This window comes from Triticum dicoccoides, chromosome 2A (genome assembly GCF_002162155.2).
Source record: "Triticum dicoccoides isolate Atlit2015 ecotype Zavitan chromosome 2A, WEW_v2.0, whole genome shotgun sequence".
In the NCBI taxonomy this organism is placed as follows: Eukaryota; Viridiplantae; Streptophyta; class Magnoliopsida; order Poales; family Poaceae; genus Triticum; species Triticum dicoccoides.
The window spans coordinates 571,767,894-571,789,645 of record NC_041382.1 but is presented as its reverse complement, the minus strand read 5'-3'; the positions used below and the strand labels follow the sequence as shown (position 1 = coordinate 571,789,645).

Sequence of the window (21,752 nt, the reverse complement as noted above, 5' to 3'; positions counted from 1 at the left end):
GGACACTCATAGACAAGTGAACTCCAATCCAGGATCCCTCGAAAAGTGAAGTGAACTAGCCAGGTAGAACAGTCAGGTTAGGAAAAGAGTCTTTCATGTCAAGGTGAACATAGACAGGCAAGGTTAGTTTGTTTTTCTTAATTCTCAGAGAAAAGACTCGTTGCTGGAACCGAGAGCACTGGCGATTGCTTTCTTTCTGACCTTCAGTCGAGAAATTCCATACCTTCCACTGACTTCTTTTGTGTGTGGCCAGAACGTGATGCTTTCCAATGCCGAGTACTTTTCTTAACAATGTATGAAGCCCGTAAAACCGAAATCGATCCAAATCCACGACCTTGACGATCGAGGAAAAAGGGTATGTATTATTATGGTGTGAGCCTTCTTTCTTTTTGGCCTTAGATTATCATAAGCGAGGAATGGTGCGTGCTAGCCTTCAGACTATTACTTTATTGTAGGGAAAGGGAAAAAATGGAGAATATCTTTAAGAACCCTAGAAAGAATTTCACTTGGAGCAACAGGGGTCAGGTCACACTATATCAATATCATAATTCTCTTTTTTTTAATTGATACTGATTAGCCGTAAATCAATTTGATTTTGTTATGCCATTAAGGAAACACTATTTGGGATACAATACCCATTTTAGAACCGTTCACTACTAACAAATAGAATTTATAAAAATAACAAAATAATAACAAATAATATAGTTAGTGGTTCCAATTTTTCCTAAATTTGCTGTGACTGGAAATCCTTTCTCTTTTCAATAGAAAGAGAAGGTATTTAAGCAATGTGTGTTTTGAGATACAATCAATCGAAGAGAATAAAACTGGGTCCAATAAAAAATAGGAATGAATTTATTAAAAGGGATTGGAAAGGGATAAGTACAAAGGGATTCAACGATCTAAAAAAATCAAAAAGGGTTTAATAATCCCCTCCTACGAATAAAAATTAGTAAAATAATGTGGATGAATAAGATTTTGCTCTATTTTGGATCGGATTTGGCGGCATGGCCAAGCGGTAAGGCAGGGGACTGCAAATCCTTTATCCCCAGTTCAAATCTGGGTGTCGCCTGACCAAAAAAATACTTAGGATTTCTTATTGTACTGATTGAACTCGACAAATTCTTGCCCTGCATAAGCAAAGGAAAAGAACTAGGCCTGTCGATACTGGATTTTACCATAGTTCTAGTTCTAAAAAAGACTGTCAATTTCTTCTTAAAAATAGGGCTCTGGCAGGGTTCTGGGTAGTGGCCCAAACCGATACCAATAGGGATGAGGGATATATACTTATGAATTCCATAATTGATTCTATTCCACAATTCATAACTACGAAAGTAAGAGGTCGGAAATCTTTTTATCCAAAGGTCCCTAAAGGACATTCCTTTTTTGCTCCTAGGATTGAAGAAGAGATTATACGAAAGACTATCAAGACTTCCTAATTATCTGACACTACCTACACTAAAGTAAGGCCTACTGACTCTGTCTGGAATTAGATTGGATAGGCTGATGGGAAATTTAGGAGTTGTGGAAAGAAGAGACTTTCTTTCCATACTTACGAGAGACTCTGAGTACTCAAACATTCAATCAGGATGGTCGGTTAGCTCTTATCTTTTAGAATAACTTAGTAAAAAAAAGTAAAAGTAATAAAGAAAATGAATCTCCTAACTCGGTAGCCCATGAGGTTCCAATGGTTAGTTTTGGATTTTTTCAGGCAAGAAAGCAAAGAAGAAGGGAGGATTCTCTATTACCAACTTCCCCCATTGTCCTGTCCTCATTGGTCATTCATCTTTCCCGATCTAGTGCCATCGTTCTTCAAGGTGCCGGAGGGTTTGAAACATACCTACTACCCCTCCCCTGAGCTTAGTTTAGAGTTGCCTCAGTGCGCTCGAGTAATAACTGGGAAAATCAAGGCTGGACAGGTCTTCGAGCCAACTTCAGGAAGAAATGCAAGTGAAAGAGAATGCTGTCGAGGGTGCAGGAGTCTTTTCTTTCTTATTTGAAATCCAAATCGAAATGCCTCAACTTGATAAATTAACTTATTTCTCACAATTCTTCTGGTTATGTCTTCTCCTCTTTGTTGGAAGATGAGTACACATCGGGTAATCCGCCCACGAGAGCCCAATCACAAGAGGCTCATACAGAAAGCAATCAGCCCATAGCCCAATATCGAGACCACAGCCTATTATTCAAACCACAAAGGATCCGTCTTTCATCGTCCAATCTTCTCGATCGAACATATTGACATCAATACTCCTTTCCATGGCCATTCACGGCCCGCGAAGATCAACCACTCGTGCCCGAGATCACTATCCAATCAAAAACCAGACTTCCAAGATCCATCTCACTCAGACCCTTTTGAATGTAGCGGATAACAACAGAGTGGGGCTATCGAATTGATATGTATTCGAATCTTAGGAGCTGGTAATCACTGATATGCTCATGTTGGTGACATTATTGTTGCTGTAATCAAAGAAGCAGTGCCCAAAATGCCTCTAGAAAGATCAGACAGGAGTAAGACGAGCTGTAATTGTACGTACATGTAAAGAACTCAAACGTGACAACGGTATGATAATACGATATGATGACGGTTGTCATTGATCAAGAAGGAAATCCAAAAGGAACTTGAGTTTTTGGTGCGATCGCTCGGGAATTGAGACTTATGAATTTCACTAAAAGAGTCTCATGAGCTCCTGAGGTATTAAAAATACTAGTAGTAGAGACTATGATATATTAGGGTATCAGAATATAGATCAATTAGTAGATTGTGTCTGACGCATATACATGAAAAAAAAAGAATAATTAGATAATAATAAGAATAAGAATTCGAATCTTAATAAAAGGAAGGGTTCGAATAGCATCTACTAATATTACCGAAAACTTTGTGAAAATACTTCTACGAGAAGGTTTTATTGAAAACGTTCAAAAACCATAGGGAAAGTAACAAATCTTTCTTGGCACGTGCCCCTGCTCCTGGTCTTCGAACTAGTCATTAATGGTCGGCAACATAGGTACCCTTTTTCGGTATGCGTTGCGAACACTTTCATTTTTAGCGTCTCATCTTCTCTGGAGAAGCTCAAATCGAACGGATAGAGCAGATGGTCCAACTATAGAACTTCTTCTTTTTCATTACTTCCATGGTCATACCCCGTGGCACGGCAGCACCCGTACTATTGAAATGGTTCGTCAGTAGAGATGTTCCCACTGGTGCCTCTTCTTCCAATGGTACTATAATTCCTATTCCTATCCGTTTATTCCCTTTTTTGGTCTATCTACATTTAAGGAAATTCATACGCTCCATGGACAGAGCAAAAAGTGGAGTGTTGGTCAAAGCAAGCCGCCCTATTCTATTTCTATTACCAGACAAAATGGAGAGAAGCTCATCCGCTAGAAATGCTTTATTTTGTTTCGTTCTCGTTCTTCATTTCCTTATTATCGAATCCATGGGGGACTTGTCATATTTAGAATCTTTCTGCGGTCTGCTCTATTTACAATTCTTTCGTACTCTCTTCTCTTTACCACGCGATAGGTCAGCGAAGCGTGAGAGGGCGCTCCGAAGTAAAGGCCAAACACTTCGGCCTAAGGGGAATGAGCAACAAAATGACAAGATGAGGTGCCCCGGGCACCCCCATATAGAAAGAAGGGTCAAAGGTTTTGGGCCTGTAGCTTTCCCCGCCCCCCCTCGTCGAGTGGTGCTAGTTTGGGGGCTGTGCCACCAGAAAGCGGGCTTGAAGGTCTCGCCTTACCAACGAGCCGACTGCTGATGGCTGTTGGTCACGACTACTACAAAAAAGTGAAGATGAATCTTTCTATTTCACATGGAGGAGTGTGCATCTTTATGTTGGGTGTTCTTCTATCGTGCGACCCGATGGCTTATGTGCGACCTGTGGCCCACGCCTCCTATTCTATTTGTTCAGGGCGGGTGGCGTGAACTCTGATTCGATCCGGGTATTCAATCCCGCCGCTGAGATGCTCAGTTGACTCCTTAACCTTGATAGGAAGATGGCTTATTCCAAAATTCGTGCATAAGGGTAAGGAACTTTGGATGAATTAATGCGAATGGGTGTAAGCCTCGCTGCTCGGAAACACCCAGTGCTGACCATACTGAGAGACACGAAAGCGCAGGTAATGCCAGTTGGCGAAGTGGCGTTAAGCATCCCTAGCGGTACGCAAAGAGAGGTTGTGATGATATCATCTACGTCCGTACCGCTCCTCATGGAGTAGATCCCGCATCCAACCAACCCTTTTTTGACCAGGGAACGGGAGAATTCCCACTACCGCTGGCAGGCCAGCCGGGCCGTGAGCGCGGTGGGAACGGGCTTCCCAAAAAGCGAGCCCCGACCCGGGTCAGCATAGAATGGGGGGGACGTCCCTAATGTTGTGTTGGCCGGGTTGCGGGCGGATAAAAGCGGACGTGGGGACTCGGGTCGGGGCACAACGTAACTAAGAGAGCCATTCCATTTAGGGAGAGACAGAATGGGCGGGCACAAGTGGTCTGGTATCCGAGCCGATTGGTTAGACGACGACTACTGCACATATTAGATTCTATTAGCCGCCTATCCCGGAATGGACTGGGATGGAATAGAAAGAACGCGAAGCAGCAAGCAAGGGATGAGCGCTTTGTTGCTAAAGCGCATACGTTTTCTTGCTGGGTCGGTTTGTTTTTGGGGGGTGGGGCAATAAGCTTGCTTCTTCACAAGCTTATCCCCGCCCCCTTTCCGGTCCGTCCCGACCGGCAGCAGTTGGGTCTCCCCATCTCTCCTCAACTTCCCCGTCTTCGGCCCGAGCTGTATGAGGCAGAAACTCGTCCCACGTACGGTTCAGAGGCCGAGCCCCACCCCTGCAATAATGGTGCGGCTTAGGTCAACTAATACGAATAAGATAGAGTTCACTCAACGATTGCCCTTGGGTCCCGAACTCCATATGGGGAAGGAACGTTGTTGTTTGCGAGGTCTCGATCATTTACATGGACCCACTTCTCATTCCATTTGTGGGAATTTGATGATTTATAAACCGTCCCCAACGAGCGAAAGGTTCATGTTTGAACATGATGAATCACTTCGTGCCGACCTGTTGCCCATAAACTTTCCTGCCTCATATGAGAATGGAAAACTGGAAGATTTTCTGCATCGGTGGATGAAGAATCACGAACATAAGAATTTCTGGTTTAGCATGTTCCCAGAAAGAAGATACTTTTTTTCCATTCGAGAAACGAGGAGCACGACTGAAGTGGCTATACATACAAATCCATTTACGGATCTATATGCTCCGATTGGAACTGGAAGTTCCAGAACTGGCGGCTGGTATACCACCATAATGAAATTGCCTTTTATTTTTAGTATTCGGATAGGATTTCTGTTGGCTTCATCGGGAGGCTCGCGTAGTTTGTTACGTCAACTCCAAAAGGATAAGTTGCATTGGAATCGAGAAAGTTTCGTTCATAATTGCATAAAAGGAGTAAAAATAGTGGCTGCGGCGCGTCGAGGGTCAACCTTTGATATCGAATAACCTTTCGAGCCTTCCCCAATGGATCTCTATCCTCCTTTGAAACCAATAGAAGTTCACTGACCATCCCTGTCAAACATAACCCAAGGTAGGATCGAGAGGAGAAGAATAGGACTCTTGCTAGTATCATAACCTCTCGATGGGAGAATGAAACCATTAGATTAGTGGAAAGAAGAAAGAATGGGAAGAAACCAGCCAACTTACCAAGAGGAAGAAATGATGACCACTTTTTGTATTATCTCGAAAGTTTTCATTGGATCTAGAAGTAATCACAACGTCACTTTTCACCGGAGATTTCATGGTAGTTTTTGGAAACTTCAATTGATTAATGAGGTCAGGAGACTCTATAATTCGAATGATATGTGGAGAGAGCGGGGCGTCTTACCCGAAGAAATCGATACCATGGTGTCGCATATACACGAAGGTTATTCTTCATTTCATCCCAAATTGGTATACAAAACCTATAAATATGGTAGGGGTGGTATGACTTTGCAGGAACATTTCACTCTGGAAAGGCAAGATGAGCTTGGCTATTGTTGTGCCAGGCGCCCACTCATCAATGCTGGTGATTGGCCTTGTATGGCTGCGCCATCTCTTCCAATAGATGTACTACTTTTTAAAGCGTTAGCTAATATCTTAATGCGGGAGTTTCTAGTGATAAGAAACAATCTTCCGTCTAGATTATTTTATTATAATGAAATGTTGGATTACCACCAAAGGTTCTAGGATGGTCAAAGTGGTGTAGAGAAAATAGTCTGTGTGGATTTGAGTCATAGTATTCGGTATGTTTCTACGGAACGTCTATGGAATACCTTAAAGTGTCTACACAATCTGGGTGTGATTTCCCACATCTTAAAGGAATTTCTATCTCTCCCGATATATAATGCTGCCACTAACCTCCAAATTCCTCATTCGAATTGTATACCATTGATAGGTGAATTGAGCGACGTGCTCCTACATCTCTTTTTTCAACATCAATTCGATAGGGAGGTCCTGAGCCGGTATGAAGGTGTTCTTTATACAAGATGGGACACCAATGTCCTTCTAGATTTAACACGCTATGATTCATATCATCTTGACCGTCCTCAAATTCTGGACATCTTAAGGCACGTAAATCTAAGTGGATTTATTTCCGTGATCGAACGTGGTGGCGGGGGCATGCACGTGAACCCTGAGAAACCTCAGATATTTCTCAGTGCAGATGGTGATGTTAGTATCCCTCAACTAAGCGAAGGTGATACTGACTATGATAGTGAATGATTCCGGGGAATTGGATAGAGTAACCTATTCATAATAATGATGAGTATCCCCGGGGGCATGTCCTACTTTGTGAAGTAAGGTTCCAAGAAAGGGAGAGAAGAGATAGATGGATCTGAACCTGGAATCAAAGGGATCTGCGAAAGGGATTTTGAAGAATCTTACGTCCTTGAGAAAAGTAAAAAGATAGGAAAGGGAAGTAATGTCAAACCTGAAAAAGAATATGGCACGAGAGATTGAATATAGGGAGGAATGAATCGGGCATCAAGTAAACTAAGGCATCAAGGAAAGTAAGACTTGAGGATGGAAGGGAGGAAGGAACCAATAAGCCACCGTCAGTGTACCAGTCATTGGGACAGGTGCCGTGTGTTTGGTCTACCTGCCTTTAGTACGACCCGGATGAAAAGATGCTGACTTTTCTTAAAGGTTAGGCCAAATGATTCTAAGCTTGAGGACCCATTCTATCCGGGCCTAAATGCTGGAGTTTCAGAATTCACTCTACTTCTTACTGACTTTCGCCGAATATATCCTATGTGCTTAACACATTGACGTCGGCGGCTAAGCTTTCTTTCTAAAGGTAAGCCGGGGATCTAATAGTCCACTTCACCCTATCAAACTTGACCTCGATATAGGTTGCTTTTTGATGACCAGTTAATAGAATAGACGGTATCTATTATTTTCTACCTCCTCTACCTAGATCTCCTTTTCCTAAGGAGGGAGAGAAGACGGTTCTCCGGGACGGAAGACATCTCTCACTCGTACATATATGGATGGGTTTTCTACCTCAGAAAGGGATGAAACTGAGCAGCAGAGATTGCTAAAATAGCAAACGGGATCCAGATTATTTCAGAACTCCAACTGAATGATGCTATACTCGAATCTGATTCTGCTGCAGCTTGACAAGGTCCTGTGAAAATGCTGATATCTCGAATCCCTATCTTATTAAAATGGGGTAGCTTTACTGAAGTACTGCAAGAAAAGTATGGAAAAAGCATAGTCGGTACTTCTTAATGCGGTACGTAAGCTGGTTATCCTGACTAACAATCATGCCTTGCTTGGATTTAGGGATTAGGAATTCTTATTGGGAAAGAGATTGGATTGGCATTCAAGTAGGAGTAGATCCTATTGGTCCAAAGTAGGCATTCTTGTATCAATTAAAGTAGCTATCTTCATGAAATAAGCGCTAAGATTCTAGTTCAAAGATAGGAGCATTAAGCTCTAAATCCAGTCAGTCCAGCTGGAAGTTTCACTAACTACTTAGGGAACTAGGGACCAGACCAGAGTTATGATTGGTGTATTCCATTCCTACCGTAATTGAGACTTGCCCTCGCTCGCGGGTGATTCCTTATAGCTTGATCCATGTGATGGCTGTTCTCTGCAATGAACCACAACATGTCCATGGACTTCACAGAGAATTGAGTGAATGCACTAAAAACCAAGAAATGACATAGCGAGAACTGAGCAGCTCGAAAAGCTCGGACTTCGTATACAGAAAGTAGAACTAAAAGCAGATGAGTAGAGATTGAATCAAGCATAGAAATAAGAGAGTTTTGCTTAGCACTGTTCGGTTCGTCTTTCTTTACAAGTCAATCTATCCATAATTCTATTTCTTGCAGCGCTGAATCCGCTTTTGAAATACAGATCAGGGGGCGGTATTCTTATTCCTTGGCTCGCCACTTATGAAACAAAACTAGATATTTCTTATTATTTTCTTAGGAGCTGAGCTCCGCATGCGGTTCGATTAAGATGCGACAAAACCTTATCCATTAGTCTTGGCGATGCCAGGGATGGAGGGAGTCATCAGTCGCACAAGCTTATTGCTAAAGCCAAGACAGGACATAATAGCTTCCAAGTAATGCCATTGTACCCGCTTTCATCATGCCCAACTCAAAAACCATTTATCCCATACTTCTTCTTTTCTTGTTCCTTCGTATGAATAACAGGAATCCCGGTTCGGATGGTTGACCAACATTATGATTGTGTATGAACTAGGGCTTTGGCTCAACACCTGCTGTCTTTCTTGCCCATCCTTTTGTGGTATCGAAGCTGTTCATTGAGATCCATAGGTTCACGTTACAACCCACCAATAGTCGATTCCAGAGTGGAAGGCGAAAAAGATAGGACGGGGACCCTTCGGAAGAAGGTATATGCCCGTAGTATCTAGAAAATATTCATGGTTGCAAGAGTGAGGTTAGTCATCCTCACCATCACCATCAAATACCGGTACTCGCTTTTTCTACAAGCTTGATTGACGAACGCGACCTTTCGCAGGAAGGAAGTTCCGTATACCATCAACGGAGTCAAACCGCTAGAGGGTCACATATATCTAAATACTAGTTCCGATCATACCAGTACTTACTTCCGTGGAGATACGAGAAAGGGGGAGAAGATGCAATTATGTATCATAAATACTAAGGCCAGACAGACTAAAAGGGGCTTTTGGATACGAAGAAGGTTTTCACGTCTTGCTTTGGGTGGTATGCTTCCTCACTGTTGCTATTCTGCCCTTTCCCGGTAGTCAACCACCAACGAACGCAAGGAGATCTGGACCTGCATGTAATTTTTTTTGCCAATACTCTAAAGCAGCTTCCTTACATCAACATGGGATTGCAAAAGGGAGGGAATTGAAAAAGGCGACTCCTCCTTAGTAGGAATAGTAGCTGAGGCTGCTTCAACTCATAACGAAGCTATTCCAGCACATAAGTCCGGGATGATCTGAGGTCGCTGGTCTCACATGGAAGAGATACGAGCCTCCGCTGGATAAACACCAGAACTGGTATCGGCTTCTTTTGTTCGTAACGAACAAGCAACGGATTGGGGATTGCCAATAGAAAAAGATACAACCAACCAGCAGCTTTTGGAAACCAGGATCACCCCCATTGTAAAGAGAACACGGCACCCCTTTCCGTAGGGGCTCGCAAAGGTATTATACTGGATGTGCGCAGAGAGCTAATGAAACTCCATTCCTTTTTCTCTATACTCAAGGATATGCTATAGCTTGCTTTTCCAAGAGTATCATATTGACCTGATTCCCCAGGAAAGAGTTGATGGCATCTCAATGCAAGAAGGTAGAGAAGAATCCCTAGCGAAGATGTGCCGAGAGCGAGAAAGCCTGTCTTCCCCGAGATTATTTATTCCTCTTATTTCTTATATGAATAACTGAAATCAATCCTCACTTGTATTAACTTCATGAGTGAAGAGATAGAGAAACCCTCAATACCGGCACTGCTCCTATCAAAATCAAATAATTGGATTTGTTTCCCCACTTCCTCCACGGGATTCGTACATCGGATGAGGATTCCTACAACGGTACAACGGATCAATCCATTCAAATCAATGAAACCATTAGGTACGCCCCGGGATCTACTCTATTTTTAGATTTGCTAATGCCGAGATCCGATGCGAAAGCAAAGCGAAGGTTGTTATTCAATAGTTGTTGCCGGTAAAGGAACAGCGGAACGGGTATCTTTAGCAAAGCAATTTGGATTGGTTGAATCGTATTGAGTTCCGGTCTCTTATAGGGTCTTTCTTTGTCCTACTTATAGTATCTTTCCTCCAGCCTATCGAAACTCGTGTTTTTATTAACCAACAACACATGCACTTTGTTAGAACTAAAGAAAAGGTTATTCAATCCACTAGTGCAACTGAAGTGAAGGAATTACCTATTCTGAACCTCCACAAGAAAGAGCTCATAACCACTGCTTGTGAACAGTTCTCCTCAACTGAAGGCGCACTACTTTTACTATCAGTCTAGTCTCTCGAGGGCACTCTTTCGATCTCGAACAAACTTACTTCTCCGGAAGAGAGATATTAAGAAAACCCGATTTCTAGTCCTGTCTTAAGAACCCGACTCCAGAGAAAGAAAAAAGAAAAGCGGACTAAAAGAGAACAACAAAAGAGAGATCACTTTCAACGATTGAACAACACTTTGATATCCAGATTGGAACTGGACTTGAACCTTCATATCCAGATTTCACTCCACTTTCACTTTCATATCAGGAACGTCGACTTGCACTTTCAATAGTGAATTATTCACTTTCCGGAATTGGCTCATATTCACATAGGCCAAGAAAGACAAATAAGACCTCGAACTCCCTATTTCACGTATAATCGAGAGACTCATAATATCAGTGCCTTGGGTAAATGCCTACCAAAGGGAGAAGATTACCGAACTTTTTTCTGTCTTCTTCGCTTCCTAAAATATTTAGGGAACAGGCTGGCTTTCATGTTCATAAGTTCTCTTTGTCACATACATCCATCACTTTCGTCTTTCTTGGCTTACTCAGGTGATCTAATTAATGGGCAAGCCCCACTCAAAGCAATTCAGTCCCGGAGCTCTTTCTTCTAAATGCGTATTCAATAGCACCGGTGATGAAAGCAAAGGATATTCAATCCACTTGTCGTCTTGTGGGCCTGCTTCTTTCCGTTCTTTCTCTTCTTTTGCAGAGGTGTGTGTTGCGCCACGCATACAAATCATTTTTTTAGCCAAAGGGTGACTTTACCACTCGCTTCTAGTTCCAATGGATATGGGTTAGATGGATGGAGTCTTCCTTATTGAAGTGGGCAAGGCAAGCAGCTCCTCTCGAATAGGCTGATCGGTGATACATGATTTTGGAATAAAAGCTAGACGACTCAGCCCTCTTCTCATCTCAAAGCTCGACCTCTGCCACTACTACTGCTTCCCTAGCCAAGCCATACTTCTCATTCTTTGCTTGAATCCATCAAAAAACAAATTCCGTCGAGTTTCCTTGCATGGGTTGATTGACCTTGAAGTCCATATATAGATTCCCGTAGTTCATCTCAACTTGACCAACCATTGAGAATGGAACAAATAGGGGAGATGGAATTCTTCTATATTGTCTTTCAACCCTTGCTCTTGCCTTGGCTTCGCCTTCCACCTTCAGCTAAGCACCTAACCCGTGGGACGGGACCTTCGGTCTAGCCTTTGTTCGGGTATGGGACCGACCTCGGATTCTTCCATCCGAGTGAGTACCGCCCTTCTGATTTGGTTTGAGTACGGGACCGACCTTCTCTTTTGTTTGTAATTGGGCTTGCCCGAAACAAAGGAACTTTGGTGTGAGAACCCACCCGAGTTGGTAACCCAACGTTTTCACCTACGATTTCTCCCTCGTCTTCTTTGCCTAGCCTTTAGCTTCTTTCTTGTCTGATCTTAGATTTCACTGTTAGGAAATAGGGCATTACCTGTCACTCTGCCTTTCTAAGAAGGCCTTTCGCTTAGTTGTCCTTTCTACTAGAACTTCCCTTTAGCAGTTCTGGAACATCTATAGTATGCTTGAATGTCGGCAATTTTTCTATATTCTCTTCCTCCTCGTCCATTAGTTCAGTTCCTTTCCTTAGTGAAATCTGCCCCCCTCCATCTTTCGAGAACAACAAGAGGGCATTCTCAAGCAGGCGTATTCTTCTTCACTTCCTAAGAAGGCATTTTCTTGCTAACAAGCCATTCTGGCAAACAAAAGAGCTACTTCTATCAAAGAGGAGCAAAGGCTAAGCGGAACTCCTCCCTTCGTGTCTTCTTCCTTTCCAAGCTTGTTGCGGGGAATCTGGGCTCTTTTTCAGCCCCTAAGGACTGCTACTTTGATGAATGAGGCTTGACGGTCTTAATTCCTAATGCTACTCCTACTGCTATTGCTATTGTTACTGCTTTTGGGAATTGGCATCTTTCTTCATAGGGGCCTAGCCAAGGAAAGCTTTCCCATTAAATGAATGTGCTTGCGTACTCTTCGATTCCTGCGGGAAGTGTGGGACTAATTGAATTTCATTCTTGTCTGCTAAGAGAATTATTCTTCCTTACAGCTTGCATTCGATGCATCCACCGTACTAAGAGCTCCTTCTTGAAGAACCGATTCTGTAACAACCCCAAAGGCGAATCTATCTAAATAAACCTAAATAAAACTCCCATTATGATTTGAGATTGCCTTGCCGTTGCGCCCCTTGCCTTTCTTACTGGATTTCCAGTTGATGGGGAAGGCTTGGCAAAGAAGCTTGTGTCGGAAGAGAAGTGGAAAACTAAGCTGTTCGGGCTTAACTTAAACCTGATTGCCCTAGTAGGAGTCAGAATAAGGTTGAGGCTTGAAGACAAGCAACTGACATCTCGGATCTTGCCATTGCCAGGAGCATGGATGCCCAGAATGCCCTCAGTCTATGTCTGTCTATATAGGCTTTAAGGAAAAAGGCAAGTAAGCCGTAAGCCACAAATCAAGGCTTTTAAGGACCTTCGACAACTTATAAATAAGCTAATAACAGATCTTTTGCGTCTTTCGAGATGCGAAGAGAAGTAAGAAGGTTTACTATTGGGATAACGAAGATATGACCATATTTCAGATCGATTTTCAACAGACGAGATCGGATAGTAGAATAGAGAGAAGGATTTGCTGCTTTCTTAAAATGATAGAGAGTCAGGAGAGGGTCTATGTTAATAGAGCTCTTTAGATAGGGAGAGGAAAGACGTAACTAGACCGCGGAAAGAATAGAATCTTTTACCGCTACATCCGCTGGAGAACAAAACTCAGCAAAGGAGATTCCTATCCTTTCTCTAGTTGAAGACTAATCTGGATATTCCCGAAGATGCTTGACTTCGAGTTCTTGGAGTGACAGCTTTCTTTGTAAACAAGGGTCCCTTACTCTATTACTTTTCCACTTCATTGATCTGAAAGAAGTGACAGAAGAAAGCTACGGGCATATACCCCTGCCCCGGGGGAATAGGTGCCACCTCAACAGCTATATTCTAAATCGTTAAGCCTCGCAACCCTTTCCTTTGTATCGGACCTTTCCCGCTTTCCTTCCTCACTCAAACTTCAAAAAGTCCTTCCATGAATCTAGGGAAGGAAAACCACCTCCGACTTCACCAAGTCTCCCATTCTTTGGTCGAAGGCTTCAGGTCAAGATCCTTTTTCCTATCTATTGAAGATGCAAAGAGAGATGCTTCTTCCTCTTCAAGTTGGAAGTGCAAGAAGAAATGCGGTAAATAGGAGTTCCATCTACCACGCACTCGCCCCACACTCCAGCTAACTTCAGCATCCATACTCAGCTAGGAGGAAGGTGCCGGGGACACTATGAACACACATGTATTTGGTTGACTTCACGTCCCGTCTCACAACCGGGTAAGATCAAATAAACAAACAGCTTGCTTGCCCAATCCCTATTGAGAGGATTTCTTGAGCTTGAACTTCCTTTTGTAGCTCCGCTCACAAGGACTTCTTTTCATCCGCAATGAAGCTTATACCACCACTTGGTCAGTAAGGCCTGATTCAAAAAAAGATCAATCACCCCCTTCCCTACTTCAATGGAAAAGGGGGAATCGCCCTTTCACAGCCGCCCCTCCACAAAATTTATACCTATCCTTTCGCCTAAGATGATCACGAACGAAGACAGAGAATTGCGTAGATAGGAGGAGGAAACGAACCAACCCGAAAAAACAAACAAAAGGGAATGAGAGAAATGATCGGAACGATTGAGGAAAGAAAGAGAATGGTGGCCCCTTTCCTTTCGCCCAGGGGGCATCGTCATCAGGGACAGGCTTCGAGGGTTCTTCCATATCTAGATATAGAGATAGATGATGATAGAGATCTAGATCTTTCTATAGATAGATCCTTTGAGAAATTTCTATTGATCCGCTTTCAAGATCTATGAACAAGAGAGATCCAAAAAATCTCCATGTAAAAAAAAGAGATGAATAGATAGGGCTGAGCCGATAGCAGGACTGGGTACGATGATGGGGCGAGAGAGGGAAAAAAAACCTTCGGGATGGATCGGGAAAAGTGACCTCCGGCTCAGCCCACGACTTCCTTCCCTTCGCATAGCTCAGGTGACTCCCTTCCCCCTTTTTTCCCAGAATGAATTAGCCCGACACGACGAATCCTGCCCTCCTGTCTTTCTTTCTCATTGAATGAACCACTGCCTGGGACGCCCCTATGCCTATGAATTCAATGATTTAAGGGCCCCGGGAGGAAACATCAGAAAGAAAGCCTACTGGTTGGTCTGGTTGTCCCCCGGCGGTGCCCGGGCGGGCCTCGGTTCAATCTTGTCGATTCTACCTAGACATGGCTCAAAATGAAGGGGTAAGGCCAAGTGTTCTTAAAACAAAACTCGAAGTGCACACTTTGGAGCATGGTCTTCCGTTAGGTCCTTTACGGATGACGAAAGCCCCTTGGCTATACTCTACTCTTCGCCTCCGGCTGTTCTGTTCTTTTCTTTTGGCCCGGCGGAGCTGAGCTGGGTTCCATTACACTCTGTAGGAAATGCATAGACAGTCCACGCAGCAAACCGAGGCCCTGCGTGCGCCATACATACCGCCTACGAATAATAGGTAGCCCCACCCCAGGCAGAGTTTGTGAGCCGTGTAATAGGCGACCATTTCGCGCGGTTCGGGGGGCACTTGAATAAGCCGCCGACACCCGGCTGCATCTTTACCCCTATCCAATTTTTGGGCCAATTCCCCCTTCGTACTACCAAAAAATGAGATTCTTGTCGAATCCGAGTTTGCTGCCCCAACCATTACAAAACTAATACCTATTCTGTTTAGTACTTCTGGTGCTTCTCTAGCGTATAATGTAAATCTCGTAGCGGATCAATTCCAACGAGCCTTTCAAACTAGTACTTTTTGTAATCGACTCTATAGCTTCTTCAATAAACGCTGGTTCTTCGATCAAGTTTTGAATGACTTTCTAGTCAGATCGTTCCTGCGTTTCGGATATTCAGTCTCATTCGAAGCTTTAGACAAGGGTGCTATTGAGATATTGGGCCCTTATGGTATCTCGTACACATTCCGACGATTGGCCGAGCGAATAAGTCAACTTCAAAGTGGATCTATTGTGCGAAGAGTGCGTTATGAACCGTGGCGCCTACCTGCTTTGGTTGGTGGGGGCGGCTCCTCCGTTGTGGGTAAACAGGAAACCCGACTCTACGAACCCGAGGAAAGGCTGCACAGCTTCCATAGGGGCGTTAAGACCGGAGCTTTTTGTAGTGCTAGCAGGAATGCAAGTGAATGAATCCAATCCCATCCCCTTTAAAATCGGCGAGGTAATACCTTATTGAAGTAGGGCACGCTACGGCAACATAGGACTGACGGGGTGGGGGCTTGCTGTCTACTTGGCGAGCCTTCACTGCCCCCTTCTGTAACTTCCCTTCTTTCGTCCGTCCACGAGGCAGTCAAAAGAAAGAGAGAAAGGGGCGGCTATAACGCAGGAGTCGTGGCGGTTGTATGCCACAAGGTCCCTATAGACAAGGGGACAAATGAATCATCGCTTTTGGGCGCAGGCAGCCCTCTACCATCCATCCCATTGCATTCCTCTCATAGAGTACTGTACCGTCTCAGACCAGATACATCTATGGAAAGAAAGGATTTCATAGAAAATCTGCATTTTTCTATTTTTTTTATCCCCATGCATTCCGTTATTCCCGTAACTATGGATTGATTGTCCCTACCTAACTAAATGGTAGTGGTATAGGGAGCGCAATTGCTAGAGCACGGGAGAATGAAGAGTAATGATTTAAGCAAGAGCAGCCGGACGGACTACTATAGTCAGTCTAGTGACTACTATAGTCTTTTCTTTCTTTGTAGTTAAGTACTAATGTTTGGTATAGCAGCCTTTCCGAGCGAGTCTCCGGGATCTCCTGTAAACCCCCGTGATGTGGTAAAGGGAGGATATTAGGGGAAGCAGTGAGTGGAGATTCCCCTGCGGAGAGCCGGATGAGGGGAGACCCTCACGTCCGGTTCGGAGGGCGGGGATATCCCGACCCTACTATCATTATGCCTTTGCAATGTTACTTGGTTCAACTCCATTTGTGACCCTTTCTCGTATGTGGGACTCTCTATCTTCTTGGGTAGATTCTAGGTCGTCTTTCATTTTGTTAGTGAGTAGTTTTCTTATTAATAAGTCAAGTCAAGAGTAATAAGAGAACTATAGGAGCTTGCCAGGACGGCTTGGTAAGCAAGCTACCTGTTATGTAGGCGCCAACTCCCAGTTCTTTCTCTTCTTTCTTTTTGATTTTTTATTCTCGTTTTTTTACTAAACGTATAATCTCCTTTTCGGGGAAGGGGTAACATAGACGGAGGCACATGTAGACAAATACATACTTTTTCAATCTTTTGCCTAAGCGAAGTAGTTGATCCCTCCGAGGTAAGGGCGAATCGAGACCGAAAGCTACTAATAAAATAGCATAATCTGAACACATAGCTGAACACATAGTTTAAGTAGAAACTGTTAAAGCTCCCTGGTCTCGAAACGGCCGGCTTTGGTTCAGTTCTCGGGGCCACCTTACACACTAATAAAATCGTCAGCTTCCTTCCCCACTCATCGCCCTCACTTTAAGACAAAAAATCCAATTCGATTCAAAGATCGGAATCATACCTCCTGCGGGCAAGGTCGGCTCAAGAAATGGAAGTTGTGAGATGGAAAGAAAACCACGAAAAAAGAACTGAATTAGGGATCAATCCATACGCGGCTTGCCTTCTCCCCTTCCCCATAGTAAGCCAGCCAATAGAATAGTACCCTAACTTAAGAAGTTCTCTTAGCTAGCGCATGTCCATTAATGTGACCACCGCATGCTCCTGCATGAGTTCCATGAATGGTTTGTTTTCGAATCCTATCTCTCTGGGGAAAGGTATCTTTTTTCAATTCGAACAACGGTATCCCTACCTGGCAAACTATCCTCATTGTCGAAGTCCCTAGTTTTGTCCTCTGCTGTAGTATTCCGGTTAGTAGACGGCTTCCTTCATCGGAAATCTAGCCAGTGCTTTCCATTAGGTGTGCAACGAAGGATAGCCTTGCTTTTCTTCTGATTCTGATTCAGTCCAAAGATAGAGACAAAAGAAAGGTAATTATTGAATCGGACTTGGCTTCTTTTTCGGCATGGGCAAAGGTTTGGCAATTCCACCATTAGCAAAGGTTTAATCGGTTGACGGTATCCTTGGCGAAAGGCACCTGGTGAGAGTAGCTGCTGCTGCTGTGCTACCTCCAACTATGAAGTTCAGCACATGAACAATACAGAGTACTTTGTTTCCAAAAACAATACAGAGAACAAGACCACAAGAAAACAATTTAAAAGAACTACTTTTAGGCAGCAGCATCTGGACAACAGGCTTAAAAGCTTCCAGAAAAATGATAGCACAGACAGCCAAAACAATTTTCCTAATATTTCTTTAACTTGACCTTTTTGCAGTACATCTAACATCATATAGGGGAATGCCTTTTTTATATTACATTTGCACCAAACCAAGCTATTCTTAATACTAATTCCTTTGCATAGATACTTTCCAAAGTGCTGAGAATAGCAACAGAGAGAAAACGCTGCAGAAGATATCACAATTGAATTACTAACCTAGTACTTGTTCATAGATTTTCTAGCATCTTCAATAAGCTTTGATTCTTACTCAAGTAGTTTGGTTTGTAGTGTCGTTTTTTTTCTTGACTCTAGTAGTGTAGTTAGCATGCCTTCCGTTCCTTGCTTGCTTATGCACTTTTGAATTAAAGACGACCTTTCAATTCATTATTGACTGGATAAAGTAGTATTAGTTAATATACGCTGATTCAGACAAATCAAAAATAAGAGACATTCTTTTTCGATACTGTATGCTGGGACAGACCTGTAGGTGAGCACAAGCACAGCCAGCCTTCCACCTCTTCATACTTATGTTTAGCAGTGTACCTTGTCTTACTTCTTTTTCAGTTTACGCTTGTGTCCCAAGCTTGCAAGTTCAAAGAAGAGTATTGTATTGACCCGAATCAAGTTGTTTGCCTACCCGCCGTTATGTCTTAGCTAGGAATGAGCTGTGAACAAAATAGAAATAATTGTTACTTGAGTCGATAATGACTTTGTGTCGGTTTGCTATTTTCTATAAATTGGACTGGTACCATGTATTGTAACATAAGCTTTTGTATAAGAGCTGAGATGTAGTTAAGATTACACTGGATCCTCTCTCTGTTTTGTTGCTTCCTTCCATTATCTCCAACAACTGGTATCAACACTAGGAACCTTCACGGTCAGGGTTGATTTTCTTAGACCACTATGAACACTTGTAATTGGTTCTTTCTACTTCAGGCATGGTTCTCTCTAGTTAGTGGAAGAGTGTACAACATAGGGATTGGTATCAGTCACACATTTAGGAAAGAAAGTGAAAGGGGAGGGCAAGAGCGGTTCGAAGGTCAATGAAATGATAAAAAACCACCAGGTCGAGTTCGCTTCTCCCTTCCTTTTGGTGTTTAGGATGTGAAGTTTATATAAGAAGAGAGGAAAGGGGAACTGCGCTAAATGGATAATTTCATCCTGGTGATGGGCTATTCCAATGGGCATGCATCTGAGATATGGGCTTTGAGCGTAGGAACGCCCACCTTTACAAGAGCTCAGTTCTAAGATTGTTTGCACGCAGGCACCACTACTATTCTGTCTTTTCTTGTTATGCATCCGGTCCTAGAAATCTTTTTTTTCTGACTGGAGGAAGAGAAATAAAAACGTCACTTCGCTCGCCTTGGGGGACCTAATTAGGAGCTGATTGATTTCTTTAATAGATATGAAGATGCCTTGAATGAACCCAAGCAAGCCGAAATAGAATACTATAAGTATGAAGTGGACATCTATGGTTTAATTGGAAACATCTCTTTTCTATTTAGATTTTGCCAGTGCCTCCCTTTGTGGCAGAGCGAGCGCCTTGACTAAGATAGATTCACTCTTTCATTCTTTATTTTATTTTATTCTGGTTCCAATCGTTTGAGGAAAACCCCCTTTGGCATCAATGAAACTCTGTTATATAGGAGTTCAAAAACCTCATTTCATTTGAGAGATAGTGGAATTTCTTCTTTCAACACGTACATCGACGAGGGTGTCGATGACTTGAGTGAGGAATGGTCATGTGCTAGAGGCTGTACCTTTGGAGTAAGACCTCAACAAGGGGGTGTGCAGTTTAAATGTAAATGACGAGCATGGAGAGGCCAAGGTCATTTGTAATTAGGTGTGGCTGATGCAAGAAGACTGGCGAGCTGTCCATGGTGAGAAAAGTTGTGATGCTACTGCAGGGGGCATCCTGGTGTAGTTGAGGGCGCAGAACTTCTATGCGGGTACAACTGGCACTTAAAAGACCTTCCGTGTAGATGAGTTCTCTTGAGTGAGACTAATCGAGTTACGAAGAAACCTTTGCGATGGTGCTGTGCAGTTGGGTTCTCTATGGAGGAACTTCGTTGTGGGGACCAAGGGGTCTTCTTAAGAAGAGTTGCTTTGATGAAAAGAGTGTAGCCATGATGGCAAGTCAAGTTGGGGCCCTGTGAAGGCAAGCCTTGTGTATGTTGGCGTGATGACGAGAGAAAGGAAATGCCCAGGAACAATAGCTATCCGTAGCACACCCTGCAATGACTTCGACCAGCGGACCAGCCTATCCAATACCCTACGCCATGACCTTAGAAGTTCGTACCCCATGATATTCAATGACACCCGTAGACATTTGATCATTCATACCTCACAGTACGCTTTCTTTCTTTTTTTTGGACTTTGAATTCCAAGCGAAGGAAGCTCAGTGAAAGATAGACTGGGATTTGACAGCAAGAAGAAAGCAATCATAGTACGCGGCACACACCGCTGATGAATGAGATTGACGTCCCAAACCAACACAGGTTCAAGACTAAGTGCAGAACCAAGAATGCCGTGGATAGAAAAGTGAGTGCTTCCTCAAGCTTCATGAAGGAAGGGTCCAAGGACCTAAGCGACAACCTCTACGAAAAAGAAAAACCTATATATAGATAGTGGTATGTGTTCGCTGACACTAAATAGACTTGGCTCGGGGCAGAACTGAGTGGCTAGGCTAAGTTCCCTAGTATTCTATTGGCCTACCCACCCCTACGACATGGAGGCGCTTACCCTTCTCCAACAAGCGTTCCACCACGCGGCGATTGATTACCGCTTTCCGTCTCAATCCGTTCCAGACCAAGCCCCTTCTCTGATCGGGGGAAGGTCATTCTAAAACATCAGATCTCCCATTGATGCTGATCAAAAATAAGTTTATCCACCTAGAATATATGATAGGTACCGAAAGATTGGATGTCATTTCTAAACACCAGGCGGGACGAGCAGCCCTATACCATGTGTAGCCACACTCTAGTGTCCTTTTCTACTTAGTTGGACAGATCACTTCAGAAAATCGTATAAAAATCAAGCAAGAAAACGGATGCGCTAACGCGCAGCGGCTTTCGCGCTAGTTGCTCAAAAAATCGTATAAAAATCAAGCAAGAAAAAGGTTCTAGTAGGCTGCGTGGGACTGTAAATCCTCTTTCGCTGGCTGGGCCCTTTGGACTCGAAATCCAAACGGAGTGAGTGGTTCGATTCCACTCTCAGAACGAGACTGAATGAAATAAAATGCAAGTGAAACGAGACGAGAATCAAATTGTAGGCTTCTTTCCTAAAAGCGGTGGTTCTCGCCTCCCCGTGCCCAAAGCGGGGTGAGCGACAGCGCTGTGGTTCTTTTCTTTATCGATCGGGTAGATCCATATGTTCTGAGGGGGGGACGAGGTGTAGTGCAGTCTGGTCAGCGCATCTGTTTTGGGTACAGAGGGCCATAGGTTCGAATCCTGTCACCTTGATGTGGTATTAACACAATGGGGCCGAAGTGCAAAGCCCCGCAGCCTATCCGTGGTCGGGAAGGCAGGGGTATTAAAAGTGAAACTTGGCTTGCGTGTGCGCGCACACAAAGGAGACTGAGTTGGATTGCAAAGCCTCTCAGACGGAAGGAACCTGTTTTAAAAACCCCTTTCTACAATCTTGAGAAATCTCACGCAAGCAACTACACGCCGCAAGTCTTTGGTATTGTTCGCAAGGAATTTGAAAAGATTGACTCCGCTTTTTTCTTTTCGAGCATGCCAAGCCTCCAGTAGAGCGGAGTTCTGTGCATGAAGTAGGCGCAGTTTACAAACTAGTGAATGGTCAAATGAATAGGCTCGTTTCATCAGGGGTAACCAAGGAGTAAGAATGATTTGATAAAGTAAACATTCCCT

At 43.6% G+C, this 21,752-nt stretch overlaps 2 non-coding genes and 1 pseudogene across 2 annotated transcripts; all 3 read left to right on the top strand.

Annotated features, from left to right (window-relative positions):
- Positions 1–998: 998 nt before the first annotated feature.
- On the top strand, positions 999–1,069 carry TRNAC-GCA. The gene has a single exon. It is a non-coding gene; the product is annotated as a tRNA-Cys (tRNA).
- A 2,023-nt stretch (positions 1,070–3,092) lies between these two features.
- Positions 3,093–5,774, top strand: LOC119359606 (annotated as a pseudogene).
- Positions 5,775–21,266: 15,492 nt separating this feature from the next.
- TRNAP-UGG lies at positions 21,267–21,341 on the top strand. Its single transcript has one exon. It is a non-coding gene; the product is annotated as a tRNA-Pro (tRNA).
- The last annotated feature ends 411 nt before the right edge of the window (positions 21,342–21,752 follow it).